The following is a 12494-nucleotide window of genomic DNA, read 5'->3' as shown; positions in this document are numbered from 1 at the left end:
CCCCTGAATTTCTAACCTGATCTCTGTCACAGGTCCTCCCTTTTGCATGTTTACCCCAAGGCTGTAGCTGGAGGAAGCCCCACAGCCCTCAGAACAATGTCCTTCTCAGAGGTGGCCTCAGACCACCACTGGACACTGGCGCTGCGTCTGGTGGTGGGTAGGTCCCTTCTCTACAAGGAGAGTTCTGCTGTCCTCAGATTCTCAGATCACTGTACCCTCAACCCTAATGCCTACATGCTCTTGCAGATCTCCTCCTCAACCTGCTGCAAACACCTAAATGGCATTGTCAAGCAGAAAAACATTGACTACAAAGGGGTTGGGGAGAGAATGGGATAAAGTCAATGTGAACAAGGAGCAGAAGAGGAAAAAGGGGGGTCCTTGGAGTAGAAGGGAAAAGAAGGAAGCTACATGTAACTGCTCTAATTCCCCAGGGGATCCCTTTATGCAGGACTGCTTTCAGCCCTGCTGGTTCCTTAGGGTTCCGGGGTTGCTAAGCAGAAGAATGTTTGGCAGCCCCTCTCCCATCTCTGGGTTTGGGGACAGCGACAAGCTGTGGCTGCCTTGACCACAGCGATTCCTTAACCTGACCCATTTTAGATTCAAGATGATTGTGGTCAGACTTCCTTTTCCACTGAGATTGAATTCACAGTTTGTTTTCCATGGAGATTTAATTTATAAATGGTAGAGGAGGGAGTTGGGTGCCTGTGGGCATATTTAGATTTATGCTCAGTAGCTAACTGTTTGGGGGAGTTTTCGGTTCTACCAACTTCAGAGAAAGCTACAGAGAAACGAGTACACGAGGAAGAGCACTTGACTCCTGGAATGAGGTCTTAGTAGACAGAGGTCTCAGGGAGTGAAGGCCTCTATTTCACACTTCAGGGGGTGTTTAGCATCAATTTTAGGCTCCCTCCATGTCTGGGGAAATGGCTGTCTTAAACTTGCTCTTTACCCAGGCCAGTGAGTCTGAGAAGCTCACATGTGTTTATTTAGTAAAGCAAGGTAAGACTCTGCCAATTTGTTCGAAATGTCTGCCAACTGGCAATGAGATCAGGTCCTTCCTAAAGAGAGCCAGAGGAGAGAGCGCAGGCCTGGCCTGAGCTTCTGGCTGGCCGGTGCGCAGTAGCTTTTGTGTGTAGAGGCAATTCTGAGTGTAAGTGGGCCAGACAATTCCAGGCCCTTCCAGTTCCCCTCCTCGCTGTTTTCCAGGGCTAGTGCTTTTTCCACATGAAGACTTAGCATTTGTTTTGAGGATTTTGCAAGTGCATGTGTGTATATTTGCTTTTGGTGCTCAGAGCATGTCTTCTGCAAAGGGAGTTATCAGAAGATCTCTCTCTGTCTCTCTCTGTCTCTCTCTGTCTCTGTCTCTCTCTGTCTCTCTCTCTGTCTCTCTCTCTGTCTCTCTCTCTGTCTCTCTCTCTCTCTGTCTCTCTCTCTGTCTCTCTCTCTCTCTCTCCCTCTCTCTCTCTCTCTCTCTCTCTCTCTCTCTCTCTCTCTCTCTCTCTCTCTCTCTCTCTCTCTCTCTCTCTCTCTCTCTCTCTGCATGTTTAACTCTGTGGCCTTCTGTTCCCCCAAAGCAGCCACCACACCATTTTCCATTTTCCTCCTGATTTGCCCTGGAGTATCCCCTAGGCATCTTGGTGTCCACAGACTAGAATGCTTCTCTCCTCCCTGAGAGAGGCGTCTATGGTCTAAGCAACCTCAGAGGTAGAGGAATTCATAAGAAGCAGGTACTGATCTGTACTGGGTAGTAGAAGGCCCAGGTAGAAACAGTCATAAAGGCTCCATTGACACCTTATTTACTTGTACTTGATCACCTTCCCAAGAGAGCTGGACGAGGGAGAGGCCATTTCACTTGACAGATGAGGAATCTGAGCCTCAGGGAAGCTCCTCACCTTCCCACAGTGACACATGGTGCATGGCCGAGGGCCTAACGGTCTATTTTGGTTAATGTTGTAAGGTTCCCATATGGGGAGCGGGCATGTCCTAAGAACTCTGACACAATCGTGCTTAGGCTGTTCCCACTACCCCAGGGCCACCCTGGGCCCCAATCATCGTCTCACAACTTCCCAAGTCACTGAGCTATCCCACTGCACCCAGCTAACTTGAAAGGCAGAGATTGTAGTGCTGGGACAGCAAAGCTCTCCATCCTAACTCCCCTGAAACAACAGTTATGCTCAACAAATCCACCACAACCTCAAGGAAAGCATTGCAGATCCTCAAGCAATCCTGGACCCTTTCCCATGTCCATACTGGCCCCTGCCTACCATTTCTCCCCAGCCATCAAACCAGTAGCGGTGCTTGTTATTATTCTGACTTCATCATGGCTTTGTTCTCTATGTTCTTAAACATTTATGGACCTTCATTTGCTCAATATTGTGTGGTCAAGTAGAGTTAGTCACATTCTATAGTTCCCGTCGATTGGGAACTAGGCACGTCCAGGACTAGTATGACCAAACATTGTGAATACATGGTTCTCTTTGGTGTCTACCTACTGGATGTCTGTCACTTCCCAAGCATCTCATTTCTGTTGGGTTCTGTGTTGGGCACTTAATATTGAACATGCATAGTAAAGGAAGTGACACAAATAGTCATATTCAATAAGAATGAGAATAAATCCTCTGGTGGGGAAAAGAATGAGATATACTTCCAACTTTCTATGCATTGATAGTCCAGCATACAGACTCCAGAGGGACTCACAGTAGGCCTGAGAATCAGCATCCTCTCAGAAATGCATGGTTACTAGGCATGGGTTTGAGAGCCTGTGGGACCGCTGTGAGGGCCAGAGATGGAATCTGTCTGGCAATTGGGTGGAGAGAGTGAGGGGTTCAGCTTGGCACCATGAGAATCCTGTAGACTCATTCCTAGGTGCATTCTTGGGCCTGGGCTGTGTTTCTGGCATTGGTTTGTGACTCTGAAGAAGACAGATAATTGAGAGCTTATGCCTAACTCCCAGAAGACTGTTTTATTTTTTTGCACATATGCAACCTGCATTTTAATATTATGCCTTCTGACTAGAAGCATTTGGAAATATCCTTGCCCCTGGTTTCAAAAGGTGGCATTATTTTGTGAACATTTAGGCACTGATTAGTAAAATTTTGAGCCCATTAACTACTGGGAAAATGCCAAACTGTGTGTGTGTGTGTGTGTGTGTGTGTGTGTGTGTGTGTGTGTGTGTGTATCCAAGAAAATAAATGTAATGAAAACCATCCAAAAAGGTAGGTTAAATTATAGCTTTGCCTTTTTCTCTCTTAATGGTCCCCCAACCTGTTTTCACAGACAGAACACAGGTCTTTTTCCCTGTTCTCTCCAGGGAAAGAAGAAAGAAGACTTGGTTTAGATACATCAGCCTTTAGGAGATGGGGGAAGCAGCAAATGCCTGTTGGGAAAGACTGTGGGGCTGGCCCATAAATCCACAGACAAGAGAACTGCAGCTTCATTTGATTTCTACCTACTTATTCTTACTTATCTCCACCCCTGCTTCCCTGATCACAGTGCTGAAATTTGCTCTGTAAGTTTGCTCTTGCTCTGAAAGCAAGAAACCAAGCTTATAATGGACCAGTCAATGCTGTCAAATGGAGGACGTGCCATTTTACTTCCTCCTGGTGAAGGTAGGGCCTCCTTGTTGGATGGGACCATGGGTGGAGGAGAATTGGGGAGCTGAGGACCGGTGATCCTGAGGGCAATGACGTGTGGGCCCAGTCCCTTTCCCCAATGGTTGAGAGTTCCATGTCCCTGTTGTAAACAGGATCTTGATTTCTCCATCCATTTCACCTCTGTCTGGAACCAGAGTTCTAGGCTCAACTTTAGATAAGCCACATGTCAGAGGTGACCGTGTACTCCAAACACAGGGACTAGTCTTGGTGAAGGGTAGAGAAAGGTCACTTATCATACTATACTGTACAGGGAATCTATGGGAAGAGGCAAAGGAAGCATTTCTGCCTGTCTTCCAGCACAGATCTGAGCTTTAGGTTTACACAGGGGAAGAATTGGGGCAGGGGCCAGAGGTATGCATAATGATAGAACAGTTCTGGTCAAATTGCTCTTTCTTTCAGGGTTGGTAAGGCAGTGCCTTTTCACAGTAAGAAAACCACTACTGTCTGAGTAGGATGTGATCTCATCCTAGTCACAAGACGTCCTAGAATCTGAGGTCACCTCAGAAGACAATGGCTGAAAGCAAAGAAGACAGCATTTTCAGATCAAGTGGTGTGTAATACTGTTAGCGAAAGCAGTGTCTAAGTACCTGTTACACATTCAACTTCTCTGAGTCAGAAAGGAAAGAACAGAGCAAAAGAATGGAGGAAAGGGCTGGGCCATTCTTTCCTGTTCTATGGTCACAGTCCTCTACTTTTGCCACAAGGAGCCATGGAAAGGCTTGGAACCTGACTGAGACTTGTCCAGCAGTGACAGAGTGTGTTAGCAGTAGAGTGTGCACCCAGCAGTGATAGACAGCCCCTCTGGGCCAACACACACTCACACACCATTCTTCTACCAACTGCTAACCACCATAGTTTCAATCTCTCAGGCTATCAGACAGCAGAGTGTTTAAAGTTTTAATAGGCTTAGAGGTGACTCTGGAATCCACCAACATCTGCCTCCTTCTATAATTTATGGCTGCCTTTTACTTAGTTGGTTTAGTAAATTGTACCTAAGAGTATTCTTTGAGACTTGGCAGCATGGTATATAGTTTCATGACTGAGCTGTGTGTATGTGTATGTGTGTGTTTTTTGCCAACTATTTGGCTTCATTTTTTTCTTTTGTATGACATTCTTAAATACTTAATTTGGATCTTTGGTCTGGAACACACTTTATTAGACAACTTTTGGGTGCCAGGAGCCCCCTCAACGGCTACATCATACGAAGACTAACTTTCCATATGCTAACACATTTATTTAGAACTTGCTTTCGAAGTCACCGCATTGCCAACCAGCAGAAGGGAGTGTGTGGTGAGTTTGGACCATGTCATTCTTGTGGCCTCCTGCGTTTCCCCACAGCCTGGGCCCTGCTCGGGGTTTTCATGGAAGGGAAATTCTGTAAGTGGAGAGGCGAGGGTAATGGTGCCTAACCAAACCATAAAATGTAAGTCTGTTGCAAAACCAGAAAGGCTTACTTTGTTAGGAGGTAGGGGAGGAAACGTGTTGGCCTCACTTCGTTTGCTCAGTCAAACCATGCCCCAAAGATTCAATCAGAGCCGTTCTGGGAATAATTGATTTCTCTTTTCAGTTCATCATGTGTATAAATTTGGGATATTGTGTTTTCCCATTTTCAAGGTAAGTTCTGTATTTGGCAAACTCAGACTTAAGGCCATCCCCAGAGCAATATGTTTACAGTTTCACGGAATTTTATTTTTCAGCTGGATTGGGACTGACTACTTCCTTTTCCTTCCATTGGATCACCTCATCCTTCCAGAACTCCTCTCCCAGTTGTGCTGTGACATTCAGGTAGGAGAGGAGTAATTCATCAGCATTATGACTAATGCCCTGTAACCACCTAATAGCCCAGACAAATATGATCTTAAGACAAAAGAATTGCTACAGAATTAGGTGCTCCGCTCACACCATCAATCTTCCTTTAAGTCTTAAGAGGGACTAGAGGTTAAAATAAATCATTTCACGATTTTATGAGCGGAGAATAATTTTACTTCCTTAACCCTTTGCGAAGTGGGAATGGGAATTGTGGTTTTAAGCTTGAAGTGTAAATTTCCTCCACATTTCTCTAGCTGATTACCTCGAGCCAGTTTGGATCTGAAGCTACCAAGCTACTAAGAAATCTACTCATATGCTGTGTTGCTACCTTATCCTGTGATGTAGAGACACTTGCTGTAAGTACCAATGATACACATTGGTGACTGAGAGATGGGCATTGTGTATTTAAGACCTTTGATTCTTTCTTGAGACAGGGCCTGGCTATGTTCCTTCTTCCTCATCCCCCCAAGTGCTGGGATCATCCATCACTATGCCTGGACATCGTTCTCTTTTAATCTGATTTTTTTCCCTTTTCCACATCTATCCTGAATGGTAAAAACAGATAAACTATCATAAAATTATCCTAGAGAACATTCAAAGATGCTTTAATAAGGAATAAACGAAGTAAATATATTTGATTTCTCTTTGCTGGCCCCATTTCCCAAGACAACTCAGAGACTCCTTTTGCCAAATGTTTGTCTAGAGTTTAATAGGATGGAAGATGCTGGAACCAGGCCCCCTATCCTCAGCTGGTGCTTCTCTTTCTCTCCCACCCTGAGTCCTCCAGGACAAGGGGGCCAGGCAATGAAGAAGTGGATCGTGTGTGTGTGTGTGTGTGTGTGTGTGTGTGTGTGTGTGTGTGTGTGTGTGTGTGTTTGCTATAGCCTATGCAAACATGTAATTATTTTGTTAAAAGTACTCACAGACCTATTATTTTGTTAGAAGTGAGGAAATGTTCAAAGATTAATGGAGACATATAAAAAAGATGTGGGAATCGGCTTGAAGAGCCCAATATGGGACAAATTAAGATAATAATAGTGATGATAACAGATTATGATACACTGAATAAAACCAAAAACTATGACACTCTAAGTTAAAAAAATGGAATCAATTCTAGCAATCTACCATTTAACATAAACCATATGGTTTATACTTTAAAATTTGTTAAGAATATACATCTTCTATTACGTGCTATTGCCACAAAGGATCTTTGTTTGATAACAAACATTAAAAGAATAAAAGATAAACAAGGAGGAGAAGGAAACTTTTGGGTGGATGGATACGTTTGTCACATCATTTTTGATGGTCTCCTGGGTGGATACTTACAGCCAAGTGTTACAGATGTATAGATTTTGTATACCAATTGTCCCTCAGTAAAGTGTTTATTTATTTATTTTTTTGCCAGTTGTGGGGCTTGAAATCAGGGCCTAAGCACTGTCCTTGGACTTTTGTAGGTGAAAATTTGATAGAATCCCAAAGTCTTGCCCCACAAATAACTTTTCTTTTTTGTCAGTCATGGGAATTGAACTCTGGGCCCAGGCACTGTCCCTGAGCCTCGAGGTCACTACTGGTTTTGTGGTGGTTAATTGGAGATAAGAGTCTCATGGACTTTGTCCCTGGGCTGGCTTTGAACTGTGATCCTCAGATCTTATCCTCCTGAGTAGCTAGGATTACAGGTTTGAGCCATTGCACCTGGCCACAAATAACTTATTAACTATGTAGGGGAAACTAGCGTACATTGGAGAAATCTGGTGAGTACCCCTTTATCCAAGTGGTCAAAGTCACTATTGTGTTCACCTCTGACATGCACTAGGAAGCAGGGGGATGACTGAGATTCCCACCAAATTGTGTAGTCTCAATCTCATGATTACAAAACAGCAGTGCATCCCAGCCAGGGTTTAACAGATTAGCCTTTTAACATCTATAAAATAAATCACCTGAAATCTTCCAACATGAAAAGACCAAACAAAACAAAGGCTGAGAAAGTATCTCTCATTGGAGGAAACTAACAAGACAGCAAACGCACTGTCAATTCCTGGATTAAGCCCTGGACTGCAAAAGAATCAACACTATAGTGTGTTTGGAGGTAGTTGACAAACTGAAAATGAGATGAGGAACAAATAATAGAATTGCCTCCAAGTTCAATATATTTATTTTCAATATTGTATTATGGCTATGTAAGAGAATGCCCTTGTTCCTAAAAAATATACACACTGAAGTATTGTGGGGCTAGTATACATTTTTACCTTAATTCTAGCAACTATTTCTCACAAGATCACCCTATCTTACTTAAAATTTAGCCCCTACTAGAGTCAACTAATTTTGGGATTTAAAGACTAAAAATAATGTGCATAGCTAAAACGTAGTATGGGCTTGGGCTTAGGTTCTCCAGTGAGCAATTTTAATAATCCATTGATTTCTGTTCGACAGATACAAGACTACAATCACTGTCATTATTAACAGGTTGATAGTCAATATCGCTAAAGAGATCAGGGTAATCCAGGCTGAACAATGGTTATCTGTTTTGGGGAAGAGGTACAGATTTGTAGTCAGAGTATGCGAATATAAGAAACTATTTGAGGTCTCATGAACTCACCAAGTGTTGTGGAAAAATAATAAATTCTGCACTCTGGATATGCTTTATCTTGGCTGAAGTCTGCTTCTTTTGTCTAAGACTCCAAGGTAATACACGATACTCTTCTAGGTATCTTTATAGCTAATAATAATGATGATGATGATAGTAATAATAATTTCATTGAGCCTTTGGTATGTACTAGATACTATGATACCCTGTGAGCCCTCACCACAACTCTAGGAAACAGTACTATTGTAGGAAAAGCTTCCATATCCACCGGACTCCACTTGTCCCCTGCCCTGCGCAGTGCCCCTCCTCCCCAAGGGTGTTCATGGAGAAGCCACTGGTGACCTTGTGGCCTTGACCTGGTGGCCTTACGTTGTTCACTAGTCACGTCTAATTGGGATGATGATGGAGAGCTTTCTCTGCATGATTTCTACTGCGGAATTAGAACCCGTGTAACTGTCAGATCATGGCTGAACACACTTCATTTTGGCAGGCGCAGTGCATTTGCACACATAAACAGGCATTTCTTTTTTTTATTGTAATTAGTAAAAGGGTTCCATGATATTTGCCAGATAGAAGGTGCATTAATTCACATACATTGATACCTTTTCACATGTCTTGGTACCCGTTTCCCTCCCCCCCCACATCACCCACCCGTCTTGGTTTTCCCCCCTTCCCTATCAAATTTCAAATATCCAAATACAAATAAATTCAATATATCAGATAGCAAAGTGAGATACTATACCAATATGAGATAACCAAGGGACAGCAAAGGAGATGAGAGACAACATAGTACATTAAGGACAACAATCATTCATTATATGGCTTTTATAAACAGGCATTTCTTTTCTTTTCCCTTGGTGCATAAAGGTTTCATTGCACAGTCAGCAACACAAACTGCCACTTCCTAAAACACATTTTTTTTTTGCTGGACCTGGGCTTGAGCTCAGGGCCTGAGCACTGTCCTTGGACTTTCTCAAGGCTAGAGCTCTACCACTTGAGCCTCAGCACCACTTCCAGCTTTTTTCTATGTATGTGATACCAAGGACTCGAACCCAGGTCTTCGTGCATGCTAAGCAAGCACTCACTCTACCACTAGGCCAAACTCCTGGCCCCCTGAAATGCATTTTTAAATAAAAAATGCAACTTTCAAATCTTGATTGATAATACTGTAAAGTTAAGGATAGATAACTTAGAGACTAGGTAATTGAAGTGGGAAAAAAGAAAGCCAATCTGTATTCATTCTTCGAGTTGCCAGAACAAAGTGCTATAAACTGAATGGCTTATAATGACAAAAATGTAGTCTCTCAGGACTCTGAAAGTGGGCATGCCTGTGGTTTCTCTGAAGATTCTAGGATTCCCTTTCTCCTTGCTTCTGATCACTTTTCACAGCCCTTGGCTTGTGGGGCATAATCTAACGTTTGCTTCTGTCCTCGTTTGGTCTTCTGTTGTCCATGTCTGCTTGTGTGGATTTCCTCCCCTTCTAATAACATCAGCATTGGGTCCTGTATGTCCTTTTCTGTATGTCTGTAGGTCCCTGGTCTTCCATGTCATTATCTTAATGAGATTACGGCTGAAAGAACTGTACTTTCGAACAAAGTCCTAGTCACCGGTATGAGGGGTAGGTCTTCAACATAATTTTAGGAGGGACACAACTCAACCGAGGATGGAAGAAAGATGAAGTCATACCAAGAGGAAATAGAATCCTTTGTTGAATGGCAACGTCTTTGTATAACTATTTAAAAATAATAAAAGAGAGAGAAACAGAGAGACAAAGATAAAAGGGAAATATGATCTAAATCCTGGAGGACCCTGGCCACTTACTGCCTGCCCTCTTCCCTCACAGATTCACATTGGGGTGAAGTCCTTTTGAAGTGAGATTCCACTGATCTGAGACTAGAAGTGCCTAAATAGTCATTTAAAGCTCTCTATGGAGAAACCAGTTTTAGTTTGACTCAAGGACCAAGGGTTATATTTTAATATAGTTCCAATTGAACATTGGTAAATAGTTTGTACTCAAGAGGAGATTCACTGAAGAATACTAAGTGATAGTGATTAGAACAATAGTGAAGAATAGTATAAGGAAGAGTTTGGGACTAGCTGAGTGTCGAAATGGAATACAAGGGCCATAGTAAATTCCAAAAAGCTTGAAGCATGGGGAAGATTTTAAGTGAAAAATGGCCGTGGCAGGTATTCTGAAATAATTGGCCAAGGTGATTAGCACGAATGGCCTAAGTCCAAAGTTGAACAGTTGACGGGCACATGTTCTTGTAGAACTACTTACTGTGTGAATTTGCTTTGGGAGTGTTTTGGGAGATTAACTATCGGTCATGTGCGAGAACTCTTCCATCATACCTTCAACTTTATATATATGTTTATTATTTAATTTTTGGTTAGGGTTGATAACAAGTGACTCCAGTTTTTGATTCTGATCATTTTCAAATTTGTGTCTGTATCAGCTCAGTCATCACCTGTTAGCTAAACATCTGATTTTTCCAAAAGGTAAGACATATGTTCAGGCAATAAATCATATAGTATTGAATCTAGCCATTACACAAAACCGCCCCACTTTCCTAACTTTAGCTCTACAAAGAGTAAAGGAGACACAAATGTTATCGATCTAAACATTCAGATCAACTACTGTCTCAAATTCCAAACTTGGCAGAAAGAGAACATCCATTCCTCTGCTGTGATTATCCTACTGGGTTCTTTCTCAAAAGACACACTCCTTGGCTATGTATAGGTGGTAGAAAGCATTTAAAGACCAGTTTTCAAGTTCATTACCAAACCTATGAGTAAGCTATTAGATTGCTGATGCAACTTGTTTTGTTTTGTTTTTCCCCAAAAATTGTGCTATTTCAATAGGGAGTTTGGCATGCCACTTGAAGGTTGGGCCAAACTCTGCATTTAGTTCTCTTGTTTCAGAGCACATTAGCCTCTTCTTAAAATTAGGGAATGTCCCCACAAATTTGACCTGCAAAAGATGCATTGGGAAATAAAAACCCAGTGCCACACACAAATAAATGTGAGCCACACCACTAATTTAGAGGAAGTATTTCAGACACACGGCTGACACAAGACAGATGAATACGGTGTCAATATTTTACTGCAGACATGTTTACTCTATTGAAAACATCCCAACCCATATGTCAAGAAAACAGTTTTACCCTGACTCAAGGGCCAAGGCTTACATTTTAATGTAGTTACTGTTGGCTGTTGGTAAATAACTCTCTTTTTATCTGTGTTCACCAAAGGAGCACCTTCATGCCTGTCATAATTGGCTTGGCTCTGCCCTAAATGCTACACTGGGCAACCAATGGTAACTTACTTTATCTTCTGGAAGTTCAAGAACTCCCTCTTGTTCTTAGGGGAGTTAGCTCTAGCAATTTGTAGAGTGGAGGACATGTCCAAAGTATAGGAATTCTGGGCTGGTTTTGATTAAAGAGGTTTCCTTTCATTGCATTCTTAGAAAGCCCGGTGCAGAACAGTTAATTTTTCTCTGCCTCTCATGTCAACACAAGGGAAAAACCTGTCAGAGAATGGGCCAGCCAGTCTCGCCTTGGAGAACAGCTTTTCTGGTATGATTCATTTTCAAGGTGTGAAAGAGGAAGAGAATTAGCATGTCCTCAAACAGCTTTGGTGGGAGATTGTGGGGCTGGAGCACAGTGTCCAGCTGTGTCCTCAGGAATGTCAGGGAGAGGGAGGGAGGGAAGTGGGTTGAGGGAGGGAGAGAGGGGACGAGGGAGGGAGGGAGAAGCCTTGGGGAATGAGAAAAAGCTTTCAGTCTAGGCGCCAAGTGGTTGTGGCTTGATGCATCCTGCCTTATTTTCTTTGATTTTTCCAGAGAAGAAAAAAAAAAGCTTGGCAATGAGAATAGAAGAATTGCAGACAATGTAGCATGCCTTTGCCAAGATACAAATACAGAAGAAACATTCGAATGGACCATGTACGGTATCAAATTATCTACAAAGATGAAGAAAGTAATGACTTACATTCTCCATCCACTGGCAGAGTGACTCACCCAAATGGAAAATAAAGCAGTCAGAGATGAGTTACCTCAAAAAAGGAGGGACGGGGGTGGGGGAACAAACAGAATGGGCCCAGAGAGAGCCAATCCAATTAGACAAGTTCACATGTCATCAGAACATGTGTGACAGAAGGTGGCAGCTAACTGTTTCCTCATGTTCTCTAGAATCTTCCATTAAAAAGTGTTTTGCCCTGGCTCTGAGCCTTCCCTCTGGACCATGACTGTAGGAAGAAGAACCTACTAAGTACAGAATGTCACGTGAGGTGTTCTGACGGCCCCTGGACTCGCACACTGCCTTCAAACATAGGGGCAGAAATGGGTGTCCCTTGTCCTGACTTAGAAAGCCTTGCTCTGCAATTTCTCTTTTCATTTTTTTCCCACAGTCTTATTGGGACACACTTCACAGAGCACAGCCCACCATTTG

The 12494-nt window shown here is 42.8% G+C and overlaps 2 long non-coding RNA genes across 2 annotated transcripts in view; both read left to right on the top strand.

Annotated features, from left to right (window-relative positions):
* LOC150047414 (uncharacterized) overlaps positions 1 to 3456 on the top strand; it is an 81606-nt gene extending 78150 nt beyond the window's left edge. The window contains exon 3 of the long non-coding RNA XR_016539394.1: positions 3311 to 3456. This is a non-coding gene — a long non-coding RNA (uncharacterized LOC150047414). The remainder of the gene's footprint in view (positions 1 to 3310) is intronic.
* A 442-nt stretch (positions 3457 to 3898) lies between these two features.
* LOC150047413 (uncharacterized) lies at positions 3899 to 12471 on the top strand. Its single transcript, XR_016539393.1, has 4 exons — positions 3899 to 5438; positions 5717 to 5818; positions 11513 to 11621; positions 11888 to 12471. It is a non-coding gene; the product is annotated as an uncharacterized LOC150047413 (long non-coding RNA).
* Positions 12472 to 12494: the final 23 nt, after the last annotated feature.

The sequence above is a fragment of the Megascapheus bottae genome, chromosome 23 (genome assembly GCF_031878675.1).
Source record: "Megascapheus bottae isolate mThoBot1 chromosome 23, mThoBot2.hap1, whole genome shotgun sequence".
In the NCBI taxonomy this organism is placed as follows: domain Eukaryota; kingdom Metazoa; phylum Chordata; class Mammalia; order Rodentia; family Geomyidae; genus Megascapheus; species Megascapheus bottae.
Note: the sequence above shows the minus strand (reverse complement) of the source record. Positions and strands in the feature narration are given on the sequence as shown.